Source organism: Hyaena hyaena, unplaced genomic scaffold (assembly GCF_003009895.1).
Source record: "Hyaena hyaena isolate Hyena2069 unplaced genomic scaffold, ASM300989v1 scaffold_117, whole genome shotgun sequence".
Classification (NCBI taxonomy): Eukaryota; Metazoa; Chordata; class Mammalia; order Carnivora; family Hyaenidae; genus Hyaena; species Hyaena hyaena.
The window spans coordinates 2,970,020-2,983,069 of NW_024080749.1; the positions used below are offsets into that span (position 1 = coordinate 2,970,020).

Here is a 13,050-nt window from a genome sequence, read left to right on the forward strand (position 1 = left end):
CTTGGCTTCCCAGCAGCCCTCAGCAGCTGTGGGCTTTAGTGTCTACGACCCTCCAGGCTGTCATTCTGTACAGTCGGCTTAGGCACCAGAACACAGTTCTTCACATCTGCTCTCCTTCTCCGTTATAATTGGGTGCATGATTATTTCCTCTGGGAACACTGGCCAGATCCCGTTGCTAGGTTCTGCTCAGTATTTTCACACTCTAGAGTTTAATGCTCTCTTTCCTAATTCTAGTAGTAAACACATAGCAGAATTCTCATTTGGAGAGCTTTCGGAGAGAAATATGTCATATCCCCAATAGCCCACTTTCATTTCTCTGTGGAAAACTGTGACTTCTGCCTGCTTGGATTTGTGATCACCAGAGAAATAGTTTTGTTTGCATTTCTCCTGATACTGGCCATATGGTTTTGAGAAACAAACAGAAAACAGGAATGTGGGGTAGGTTAACCACTTTAAAATAGCCAGAGTGTCTTTATAGGATTTGAATGTAAATAAGCAGGGTATAACCTGTGGAAAGGTAATTTAAAAATGATAGATGGTAGTTACTCTCACATAGCAAGGCAACAAGCTAGACTATGGAAGCAGAACTTACAATGGAAGCGATCGGAATGAATTTTGTTGTCGTTAAGTGAACTCTCATCTCCAGTCTAGGAAAATGGTTGCAGGCTGAGAGGCTAGACACTAGGTATTAGAGACACGTGGAGATGGACTCTGTGTATTTGTATGATGAGTTTCCATCCTCCATAGAAAACTTCCCAGTGGATAAGCAAGGGAGAGAAACTGATGGGACTCCCTGTAAATATTGCTATTGGCCTCTATAGCATTGAAGAGACACAATAAAATAAAAGAAGAGGTTAGCTGAATGGCCTATGTACACAGAGCAGAAAGCCCCTGGCAAGTAACTGTCCAGCCACTGATGGTGGGGTAAAGGTGTGCATAAAGTGAGTTTTCCATGGCCCAGATTAGGCCATAGAGAGAAACTCTGGGGGTGGATTCAGGCATGTGGCCGCTAGGAGTGGCAAGGACTCTGTGGGACATGGCTCAAGGTACACTACAGGATGCCCGGGGACAGCCAGAGGAGATCTCTGTGTAAGAGATGGCCATTCAAGGGAGACCTTTAGGGTACACTTGAAAACACCCCAAGAAGAGAGTTTTCACTTCTCCTTTCATCCCTACAATAGCCAGAGAGTGAGAAACATCAGCTCATGTTGGTGTCAGAGAAGACCTTTCCTACCCCCTTCCTCAACCCCTCCTTCCTCTCTTGGCCTTTGTGAAGGCAGACATGGTAAGGACCAAGAACAGCCTGGAGATGAGGCAGAGAGAAAGGCTGTCTCCTTGTGTGCCAGGAACAGGACTAATGGGCTACGAGAGAAGTGTACATCTACACACTTTTTACATATACACACATATACACACTTTTTCTTGAGCATGTTACATGGTATCCAGGAGACATGGGAACTGGGATCTCAGGTGAATTAGCAGGAATGCATGGGGCTACGGTGAGAGGAAGCTGAGAACCAGACAAGAGTGAGGCCCAGCTGGTCATATTGGTGATTGTGGTCTTATTTAAAATTACAGGAAGTCACTTGTGGATTTTAAACTTGGGGCTTGTGTGATCAGATTTACAAAGTCAGTTAATGCCTCAGCATCCTAAACAAAAGGAAACAGAATTATGAAGATAAACAGGCTGCCCCCAAATAACTTGTCTTGTAAATCTAAAGAAGGAATTTTCTGTGCTGTCTAGCATGAAGTTCCTCTGTTCCTATAACTGAGCGAGAAGTGCTTATAATGGATCATTTTGATCCATCTAAAAATTCATTCTTGAGTACCTGGACAAGCATGCCACACATGGGTTCCCCCCACCCTAAAAAACAGAAACAATATGTGTGCTTGTTTGTCTTTAATTCCATCGTTTACTCATTCAGCACATTTCTCCCAGTGAGAACACCTAACTGAACAGCACAGTATGGGGTGATGATAGGCGACCTTTGCCTCTGAGGAGCATATACCTACCTATGATGGGGTTGATTTTATATAGCAAGAGAGCATTATTGCCCCATTCAATAAGACAGGACACTGGACCTTGTTTTGCAGTAGTTTGCTGTATTTTTTCTAAATCATTTAAATTCTTTTTCCTATTTTTTTTTTCTATCAAGATGGTTCGCTAAAGTTATGGGAGCAGTTTGGAGTCAAGGAATTTGATGATGCTCACTGGTATGTGTAGGTGTGGGTATAAAGCCACTTAACAGCTTTTAAGCTTGGGTCTTATGTGATCCAATGTGCAAAGTCAGCTAACTACCATCATATACGATACATAAGTATATGTGTGAGTACACAAACACACACACACACACACAGTCCCTTAAACTTGATTTCTCCTAAACATGTACAGAGACCATGATGTTATATGCTATACAGATACCCTGAAGTATACTATACATATACTCTGAAAACTGGTGTAAAAAATACAATTTGGCAATAATTTCATTCTTGCTCAAGAAATTCTGAATTTCCATGCACTCTCTGTTTGAGTCTCTGGGGAAAAGAATAGTTAACCAGGCAGATACAATTCAGATAACACACAAGGTACCTCCACCTTCTTGCCTCTCAATAGATTAATCCTGTTGGAGAACCACAATGGCAATACACTGGCTTGAGTGCTGACCTGAGTACCAGCGCCTTCTGTCTTTCACTGCGGGGAGCATGGCTCCACCCAGTGCTCTCTCTCAGAGGAGCCCTCCTGACATTACTTCCCAGTGCTCAGTAGTGTCTTTCTTTGCAAAAGCCCTGTGGGTATGCTGCACCAACAGTATTCACAAAGAATGCCCTGTTTCTCTGAAAAGCCATAGTAGACATTACAAAGAAGAAGGTTCTTTCTGACTTAGGCTGGGCATTTACAGAGACTAGTTCTGGAAGCATTGTAAGCCTACCAGAGTATGTATCAAGTAATACTTGCACTCCCACCTACTGTCCAAAACAGGCACTACATCTTTTCCCTCAATTTTTTTAATGTTCAATTCAGTTCAAGTCTGGTCAATGTACGTTTGCCCTTTTGCTGGCAACTTGGGAAAAGTGAAAGAATGGAAGAATATGCTTTTAACTTATTAATGGGAAATGTAGAAACAATTCATCTTTTACACTGGCTTCGTTTTTTAAAATATGATTTAAAATGATTCATTCGATAAATAATTCAAGAGTCCTTATCTGGGGTCAGTTATGTGACACAGGGTAAATGTGTTGGGGGATGAGATGGACATGGCTTCTGTCTTCACAGAGCATACGATCTAGTATATGAGGAAAGGGAAAGAAGGAGCATGGAACAAAGGCACCAAGCAGAGAGGAATGGCATGATTAAAATCATGGGGTAAGAGAAGATGGTGAGGCTTTAGGAGAACCTAATGCGATGTGGGGGGGGTGAGGCTGCAATGGAGACTGGTTATGTGAGCTTAGTCACGTGTACCATTGTGAGGAGGGGGGTTAGATTTCCTTATAGTATAAGCAGAGGAGCTGAATGGTCATATTTGCCTTTAAATGCTACAAATAACTCACATTTCTTGAGATCCTATGTGGGTTGCTTAGGTGAAACCTACAATTATTATCTTATTTCTTATAAGAACTTCATTGAGTGGATCCATTTATTTTTCCCATTTTACGTGTGAACAAACTGGAGCTTAGAGAAGGCAAGCAAACTGCCCATGAGGGTTCAGCTGCTAAGTGATGAGAGCTTAGCAGCCCTGACTCAGAGGTATAATGACTCTTTCCCGAGAACGCCAGCAACAGTCTGAAGGCAGCTGTCATTGGCTGACTTGGGTCACAGGTCCACCCCTGAACCAATCAGTGAGTCTGAGGGGATAGAATAGTTGATTGGATGGACCTGAGTCACGTGGTCACTTCTGGAACCGGCATTGAGGCGCTTCATCGTACAGAACTGTAAGATCCGAATCTACTGCTTATGTCGTTCTCCTAAGGTACCGCAAACTGCTCTTCCAGAAAAATAAGCACAAGTGGATTCTGGACAGGTGAAAATGAATGACAAGATTTCCATTACCTCTCCTAAATTTAATTTTAAAATGATTTTTTTGGTCAAGTTTAACCATTTGCTACCAAAACTGTTACCAACAACTTTAGAAAAATTTTAGCAAATAGCAAACTTGAGTTAGGCACACTCCTAACAACTTTGTTATGAAAAGAAAGCACAAAAAGTAGATCAGAAAGGAGAGGTAAAATCAGTGACCTTAGTAAACGAAACTTACAATCCCTCAAGAGTACTTTTGAGGGCATTTCAATGATTCCAACAGATTTCTTTGATGAACGGCAAAGAATCAATGAATGAACCGTGGAGCTTGCTTCTTATAAATGGTAGAAGTACCCTGAGAATTTGGATGGTTTCCCTCTGGTCTCAGAGGCAGGTAATAGCTTTTCTTGGACATGGTCACCAACGCTTTCCTAGGGCAGCTTTGCAAAACTGGTTCTTCCCGAATCCCCTGACATTTTCAAAGGTTTCCCGTTGTGCTTCAACATGGTATTTTCCTCTGTTTTAATTTGTGTTTTTTAAGTAGGCCAATGGTATATTAATTGCATAAAAAGTTACTTTTTTAAGGGAACTCTTGGGGAACTCAGAGTCTATATAAAGCGACTGCTCTCAAACTCTTCAGTCTCAGAACTCCTTATGTTCATAAAACTTACTGAGGATCCCAAAGAGCTCTCCTGGAGCTGGAAGTTACATCTAACATATGGGTTAAGCATGACAATATTTATCATATTAGAAATTAAAATTGAAAATTAAAAAATTATTCATTAAAAATAAATCCATCATATATTAACATAAACAACATTTTTATGACAAATAACTATCCTCGTAAACTATAACAAATGGTGAAGGGATTGAAATTGTTTTACATGTTTGTAAATCTCTTTACTGTCTGACTTAACAGAACATAGGTTCTCATATCTGCTTTGGATCCAATCTGTGGTAATATGTTTCTTTGGTTAAAATATATGAAGGAAACTTGTCTTCATACAGATGTGTAACTGAAAAAAAGTATATTTTGATAACCTTTTCACATAATTGTGTATATTCTTCTTTAATATCCTACCCAAACTCCACGAATAGCAGTTTCATAAGGGTTCGTTTCCTATCCAGGAACTCATCATACTCTGTTACATTAAAACCCAATGGTCTGTCTTGCACTTTAAATGGATCTCTCACCCATGCATGATTTATAACATCATGCTTTTAGAAAGGATCGGTTCACAAAGTCATGCAAATCTTCCATATGTTGACACATTTCATTATAAAAATCAATACAGCATATTAATTAATATCACCGCTGATCTCATAAGAAAAGTCTTTAAATATTAGGATGCTGTCAAGCTCACAGTGGTGCATACAAGTTTTTCAAAATTTGAATTTTTGCTTGAAAGCTCAGATTTATCATTGTCAACAAATTCTATCAGTTGTTGTCCTTAAAGCAATAGGCTTACTTTATTCATTTTTGTGAAAATATCTGTCAATTACTCAAGTCTGTGTGGCAATGAAAAATACATAATTACTACTACAGTTTGGTGCTGTTGCTTTGATGTGCTAAGGTCACAGCAAATTCATGCAGTGTGGTTTTTGGACTTTGAGTGCATTTGTGAACCCAGCGGAAAAAGCAAATTACCTCTTACTTAGTACTTCTTTGAAAATAGCTTTGCCCTCATCACTACCTCCTCATAGGATCTTAGAGACCTCCAGAAGTTCTGCTATATTATGAACAAACATGGCCATTATTGGAAATCAGATGGAAGTTCCCTTCCATGGTGGACTTGACCATGCATGCTTTTAGATAGGTCTTGTTCCTAGACGTGTAATGCTTAATTTATGTTCATAAGTGGCCAATGGTTCAAGGCAGAAGCATAAGGTCCATGGCCATGGAAATAAAACCTACATAAGGACCATATAAATTATTTTGGACCAAATTTTGTTTCAAGATGTTTGCCCTTAAATAACTCACAAAGTCAGTGATGTAAAGAGAAGATATCATTAGTATTACATCCAGTTTTGATTTTCATTTGTTAGGAATAAAGAGTTTTTACATTAATAAGGTGGGTGAGGTATAAAATTTAAAGTTGACTTTCCTTCTTCTTATTTTGTTATTTTGAAGTGAATATAACACATTTTAAAAATAAGTTACATTGGTGCGCCTGGGTGGCTCAGTCAGTTAAGTGTTCAACTTCAGCTCCGGTCATGATCTCACAGTTTGCAGGTTCAAGCCCAGTGATGGGCTCTGTCCTGACAGCTAAGAGCCTGGAGCCTGTTTCAAATTCTGTGTCTCCCACTCTCTTGCTCGTTCTTTGCTCTCTCTCTCTCTCTCAAAAATAAATAATTATTAGTTTTATTTAAAAAATTAAAAAAATAAGTTACATTATTTTTGTCATCTTTTCATTCCTTATATTGGCGATGAAAGATTTTATCCTATTTGTTTTTGTTTGTTTATTTTTGATGCCATAATGCAAAGTGAAATGTCTATCCCCATGGTAATATGCATTTGATCTTGATGCAAATCGTGGTATGCCTTTTTAAATTTGTATCTTGGTAAATGGATTTTCTTTATGTGATGGTATTAAGTATAAACAATTACTTATTTTTGTAAGTTTCTTTATTTATTTTGCGAGAAAGAGAGGAGAGAGAGAGAGAGACCAAGAGAGAGCAAGTAGGGGAGGGGCAGAGAATGAGGGGGAGAGAGAGAGAATCCCAAGCAAGCTCCGCACTGTCAGTATGGTGCCCAATGTGGGGCTTGAACTCACAAACAGCAAGCTCATGACCTGAAGTCAGACACTTAACCAACTTAACCATTCAGGCACCCAAGGAGCATATATTACTTATAAAATAGGTAAAATATAGTGCTTTGTACACATATACTATGATTTTGTTTTAATGTGAAATAAAGTATTCTTTTTTCTTTTTTTTTTTAAACATTTTATTTATTTTTGAGAGAGAGATAGAGACAGCATGAACAGGGGAGGGTCAGAGAGAGAGGGAGACACAGAATCCAAAACAGGCTCCAGGCTCTGAGCCAGCTGTCAGCACAGAGCCTGATGCGGAGCTCGAACCCACAAACTGTGAGATCATGACCTGAGCCGGAGTCGGACGCTCAACGGACTGAGCCACCCAGGCGCCCCGAAATAAAGTATTCTTGAAAACCAGAGCACCTTTTATATTTAGCTTAAAGTGATAAGTATCCTAAGGGTGTTTCAGAAATTATATATTACACGGGGTGCTTGGGTACCTCAGTCGGGTGAGAGTCAGACTCTTGATATCAGCTCAGGTCATGATCTCACAGTCCTGGGATCCAGCCCTGTGTCAGGCTTCAAGCTGAGTGGAGCCTGCTTTGGATTGTCTTTCCCCACCCTTAGCCCTCATCTCCTTCTCCCCCCCTTGTTCATGTGCCTGCTCTCTCTCTCTCTCTCAAAATAAATAAACTTAAAAAGGACAATAAATTATATATTACAATAAGAGAGGATGTCAAAACAAAAAAACCCCACTAAAACCCAAACCAAAACAAAAGCAAAAAAAAATTCCCAAAACTGTTAATGCCTCACTGTGCTATGCTGCCAGGCAAGAAGCCAACCATGCATTGTAGCATGTAGGGCCTCCCTACATGGTAGGCAGTAGTGTGATTTATATTCTCTCTATGTAAGAAAGTGGCAAGTGGTAAGGGGAATCTCAGGTCTTCAGATGTTCAGAAGGAATACAGTGGGCATTCCCAACTCTACGTGCATGTGATCCTCCTTCTTCTCTCTACAATGATCTTGTAATTTGTATCCATCATTGGCTCATAAACTCTATCTATCATGTCTCCATCTCACTTTTCTTTGGATTTTACATCTTCACCAGAATTCTGGTATTCCCAAGAAGAATACCAGTTAGTCCAGTGTCTATAGTTTTACTATCTGACCCTGCAGATAGTACTAGGACCTTGGTCTGTGACTATGAGTCTGGGACTCATTCAAAGCTATGTAAGTCTCATTCAGACCATGGAAAGCTGGAGACAGAATATCTATTCTCAGGGTACATGTTTGCATCCTGCTGATTCTCTTTCCCTGGTCACAAAATGATCACAATGATGATTAGACATGTCTTCTCTTTTCCGTGTCATACTGATGATGTTGGGACTTTGAGTTCCTCAGGGACCTACAAAAATACTGGATATTAAAACTAAAATGGTAGCACCAAATTCCAAAAGAAGCTGCCAGATTAACATTAATGAATATTTAATTAAAGCAAGGTATGGCATTAGGTCCACTTAATTGTTAAATTTAGTATTAAAACAAATCTATTATAGTTCCTTGGAGATCAAAAAGAATGAAATCTTGCCATTTGCAATGATGTGGATGGAGCTAGAGTGTGCTACGCTAAGCAAAATAAGTCAGAGAAAGACAAATATGATTTCAGTCATGTGGAATTTAAAAAACTAAAACAGATGAACATAAGGAAATGGAAGAAAAAATAAGATAAAAACAGAGAAGGAGGCAAACCATAAGAGACACTTAAATACGGAGAACAAATTAAGGGTTGCTGGTGGGGTGTTGGGTGGCAGATGGGCTAAATAGGTGATGGGCATTAAGGAGGCCACTCACTGGGATGAGCACTGGGTGTTATATGTAAGTGATGAATCACTAAATTTTATTCCTGAAACCACCATTACACGAATGGTTAACTAACTTGGATTTAAAGAAAATTTAAAAATAAATTAAAAAAAAACAATTCTATTACATTTGAGAACAATTTCTAGATTAGACTGTGTAATACTGCAAGAATTCCTGAGTATGCTTAATGAATGTCTAGAAATCATAGCCACTCATGAATGAATTGGATTACTCACAGTCCAATCATTTCTGAAGCAAAATTATAAGAATACATGCAAATTATAAACAGGACAAATTACATTTAACATGGGACTTGAGGGCATCTTATACGTTTCCTGTGATGAGTGGTAGAAGCTTTTAAACAAAGTGGGATCCATGAAGGTTTTAATATAGTTTTCCCCAAACCACCACTTATTACTTAAATACCAGTTTACCTCAGAGAGCATATGCGTTAATTCCAGAAAATGCCTTCCTTCGAAATGAAAAATAGATTTGTAATAACCATACTTTTGTGTATTTTAAAGAGGCCTCTTTGTGACTTTCATATAGCCTTGAGTCCTTCATTTAGAAACTTTCAGCAACATGGCTTGGGGGAATCATGACATACTTCTGCTACTAGAGAAAAATATTGTGTAATAGGGAAAGAAACTATGATAGAGGAAAGATATGTTTCTGAATTTGACTGATTTTATTTCTTTGATGCTAGATGAAAGTGTTTTCTTTGGTGAAAATGCCCTAATCTCCTGTTGCTGTGTAGATACAGGAGTTGAGAAGAATCATTTGTCTTTGCTCTGAAAGCGAAGAGAACTCCAATACTCACAATAATAGCAGTGGATGCCCTGGAAATTATTCTGTAACACTACTAAGGACATGATTTTGAAGAGAAATACAATTCACCTTAAAGGGAAGATGAGAAGTGATTGAGGAACGACTATCTCTAAAACAAAACAAAACAGTGATAAATTGAATCCAATAAGAATAAAAGCAAAGAAATATTAATTCATACAGTTCACTGTGTAAAAACTTTAAGATGATCGTGAGGTATTACTTGGGAAACATTTCATGATAATATCTTGATAATGGTTTATTCCAAGAAGTCAAAATTGGCCTCTCTTTTCTTTTCCTTTTCTTTGTACTTTCCTTTTTATTTCCTTTGCTTTTTCTTTCCCTCTTGTTTCCTTTGCTTTTACTTTCCCTCTTGTTTCCTTCCTCCCTTCCTTCCTTCCTCCCTCCCTTCCTTCCTTCCTTCCTTCCTTCCTTCTTTTCTTCCTTCCTTCCTTTCTCTTTATCTTTCCTCTCTTCCTTCCTGCCTCCCCTGCTTCTTTTCCTATTCTTCCTTTTCCCTTCTGATTCTCTTTCTTCCTTAATCTAATACCTTTTTCTTATTCTTTTTTCTTCTCTTTGCTCTTGACCTTCATTGAAATTTCATAAACAACATCACTAGTACTTCTAGGATGATGATTAATAATAGCGCTTACAAAACAAGAGGTGTTTCCTTGGATGTGGGAATGACAGGAGCCTTTTAGTTCATCATTAATCTTAATGGAATGGAATGGAATGAGTTTTCTTGGGGGAGGAAAGTTCTACCTTAGATCTCTTTTGCAGAACATGTCCATTGTTTTTAACCCCCCCCAAAACCTTGGCAATTTTTATATTAGCAAAATTCAGGATGAAACTTTACTGTTTTTAGTGTCATGGCTCCTAAGTATCCGTTTAAGGCTCAAAGCTCACCGTATTTCCAATGGCAAGTGTGTTGGACAATTTAACCTCAGTGTTATACCTCTAAAGAATCTCTATAAGACGTTGTTTTAATCAGACACTTTTCTAGGATTTTGGGGACTTCTTCAGACAACTCTTTTGGTCAAGGGAACCTTGGTGGATGCAACATCATAAAGACCACCAACCTGGTCTTATACACTTCATAATATAATAAACTTGAAATGCATATAAGGACCATGTAAAACTGAAAGAAGAGCAAAGAGCTAAAATGAGTGAGATAAAGATAAACCAAAACTTCACAATTTTAATAATGTCCCTACAACATGACACCATTAAGCAGAGTAATGTTACATAGTGTGCATATGTGTGTATTTGTGTAAGCACATGGACATAATGGCTTTATGATCACAATGTTAGTCTGCTGCTGCAGGTAGAATCATGACCCATATGACCCTTGAGATTGAACAGTTGACTCCAGTGTGACCTCACCTTAGAGCTAGCCCCCAGGGTAGTTGGCTAGCAGCATAAACCACTGTGTGTAAAGTGGATTTAGTGGTTTATATTGCAGTACCTAAGGGGCTTTATGAGCTCAGGTATGCTCTGGATTGATGTTCAATGGGGGTAAGGCCAGGCCTTTTCAGGTCATGATGAAATGGGGAGTTTGCCTGGATTTTGGTACAGCTCAGTCTGTTCATTAGAGATATCAGTGTCCATGTTTCAAAGAGGCTGGTTAAGTCAGAATCTGGGTGGAAACCTAGCAGGAGAAATTAATCCATAGGTATACTGGATAATATAAAAGGCTTTGAACTATGTCACTCATCAGATAATCTCTTTAATATAAACTTGAAAAGGACTTTAAGTAAAGAGATATTATTTGCCATCCTTTCCTAGGGAAAAAAAAAGTAGTGAATTTTCTGACTCCATGTGACTAAATGTGCTACCATAGTAAAGGGTTATATGGAAACATTGGCCCCACTCTAAATACATGTTAACCAGGATTGGGATGGATGCTTTGTCTGTTATTTGATATGACAAAAGATGATTTACTAGGGTATGCAAGGATTTATGCCTCCTGGGAAATGAGATTAATTTCTAAGTTACAGTGATAGTTTATGTCATCGTATATAATACTGTTATATTTAAACACCTTTCAAAAGCGGTTGAGTAGATACTAGAATCATCTGCATAAAAGTAAGTTGGGGAGAGTTTCCAAACTACATGCCTCTTCTGAAATAGACCCTAGAAAGTCACAAACCCTTTGAATGAGAATCACTGCCTTTATAAGTAGGGGAGTCAGGCCTTGAACTCAGGCTTTAAAACATACTGTATGTTACTTTCATTGCCTCAATTTCTTTTTAGCAGTTGCATCGACCTTTTCTAGGTTAAACTGAGTGTCTTCACTGAAAGAAAAGTGCATACTGATTGAACACTTACTATGCGGTCCACACTAACGTAAATGCTCAAAGCCACAGCAAGCATTACAAGCACTGTATAAGCTCTAGGGAAGTTTCAGAAGGGAGAATCAGGATGCTTCGCAGTAGGAAGCACTTGCTGAAGTTGGTCTTCGAAAATGGTAAGACTTAGTCTGATAGAAGTCCACACAAGGGCACACCCTGAGGTGAAGGATGGAAGAAAGATCAAATGAAGAAACTGAGAGGGAAGCATGTGCTCTGAAGAGAACAGTGAAAATAGAGTGGATCTGATCAGATCACTGGAGGCCTTTGAAAATTAGTCAAGAGGGTTTGAAGTTTCTATCATATGAAATATGGAATCATTGGAAAACTTGGAATAAGGTGGATTGCTTCAAAGTAATCTAGGAAAGTCAGCCCAGGACAATGGTGTCTGAGTTACTTTTGAGCAGAGAGATTATGGGGATAGGCAAGGAGGTTTCCAATATATCCATATATATGTAAGTATATGTATAAATTGGCAGCTTTTCTAGCTGTGTAACTCTATAGAATATCTTTAGGATTAGAGATAATTTAAATGTAGCCCAGACTGAAGCTAGAATATACCTGGCACTCAAAAAGTGACAGCCAATATAAAAGTCTGTGACAAAAATATTTTCTTCTCAAATATCTTCAGATACATTAACATTAAAATTAGCATCCTCTCTATTCCAAAGGAACTCTTCCATTCCCAAATTCTCATCTCCAAAGTATCCCATCAATGGCCTATGCAGCTCATTTGAGCTCCTGAAATCAAGGAAGAGTTAGGAAAATGTTTTTATAACTTGGAAAAATACTGGTATGATGAAAAATGCCAGAAGTCTTAGAAGACAGTTATAAACTTGAAAGTTCATAGAGATAAATTAGAGAAATGCCACCTTTCAGCACAAACCCAAGGTTATAGATTTTGAAATTAGAAGGGGAAAAAAAAAGAGAGAGAGAGAAAGGAAGGGAGGGAGGGAGGAAATATTTTCGGACAGGTAGAAAAGACATTTCAACACCTCTAGACCAGCGCTGAAAAGAAGGCAGTTGAAATGTTCATGTCATTTGCTTTTTTCCTGAATGGGGCTCTTGCTCTAGTAATCACGCTATAGAAACTAACCCTGAATGAGGTGAAATATCCAAAGGAACAAAGCCTTTGCTTCCATGACTTGTTCTTTATTTCCAGGAGCTGAGTGCAAATAAAGCTTGTTTTCCAGTTGGTTGTTTCATGACCTGCCAATTGCTAGCAAGCATCGGGAGTATTCGATGC

General features: G+C 38.7%; 1 protein-coding gene across 2 annotated transcripts in view; it reads left to right on the forward strand.

The window, feature by feature from the left end:
- The window catches only part of NYAP2 (neuronal tyrosine-phosphorylated phosphoinositide-3-kinase adaptor 2), a 182,861-nt gene that overhangs the window by 125,494 nt on the left and 44,317 nt on the right, over positions 1-13,050 (forward strand). The window lies entirely within an intron of this gene.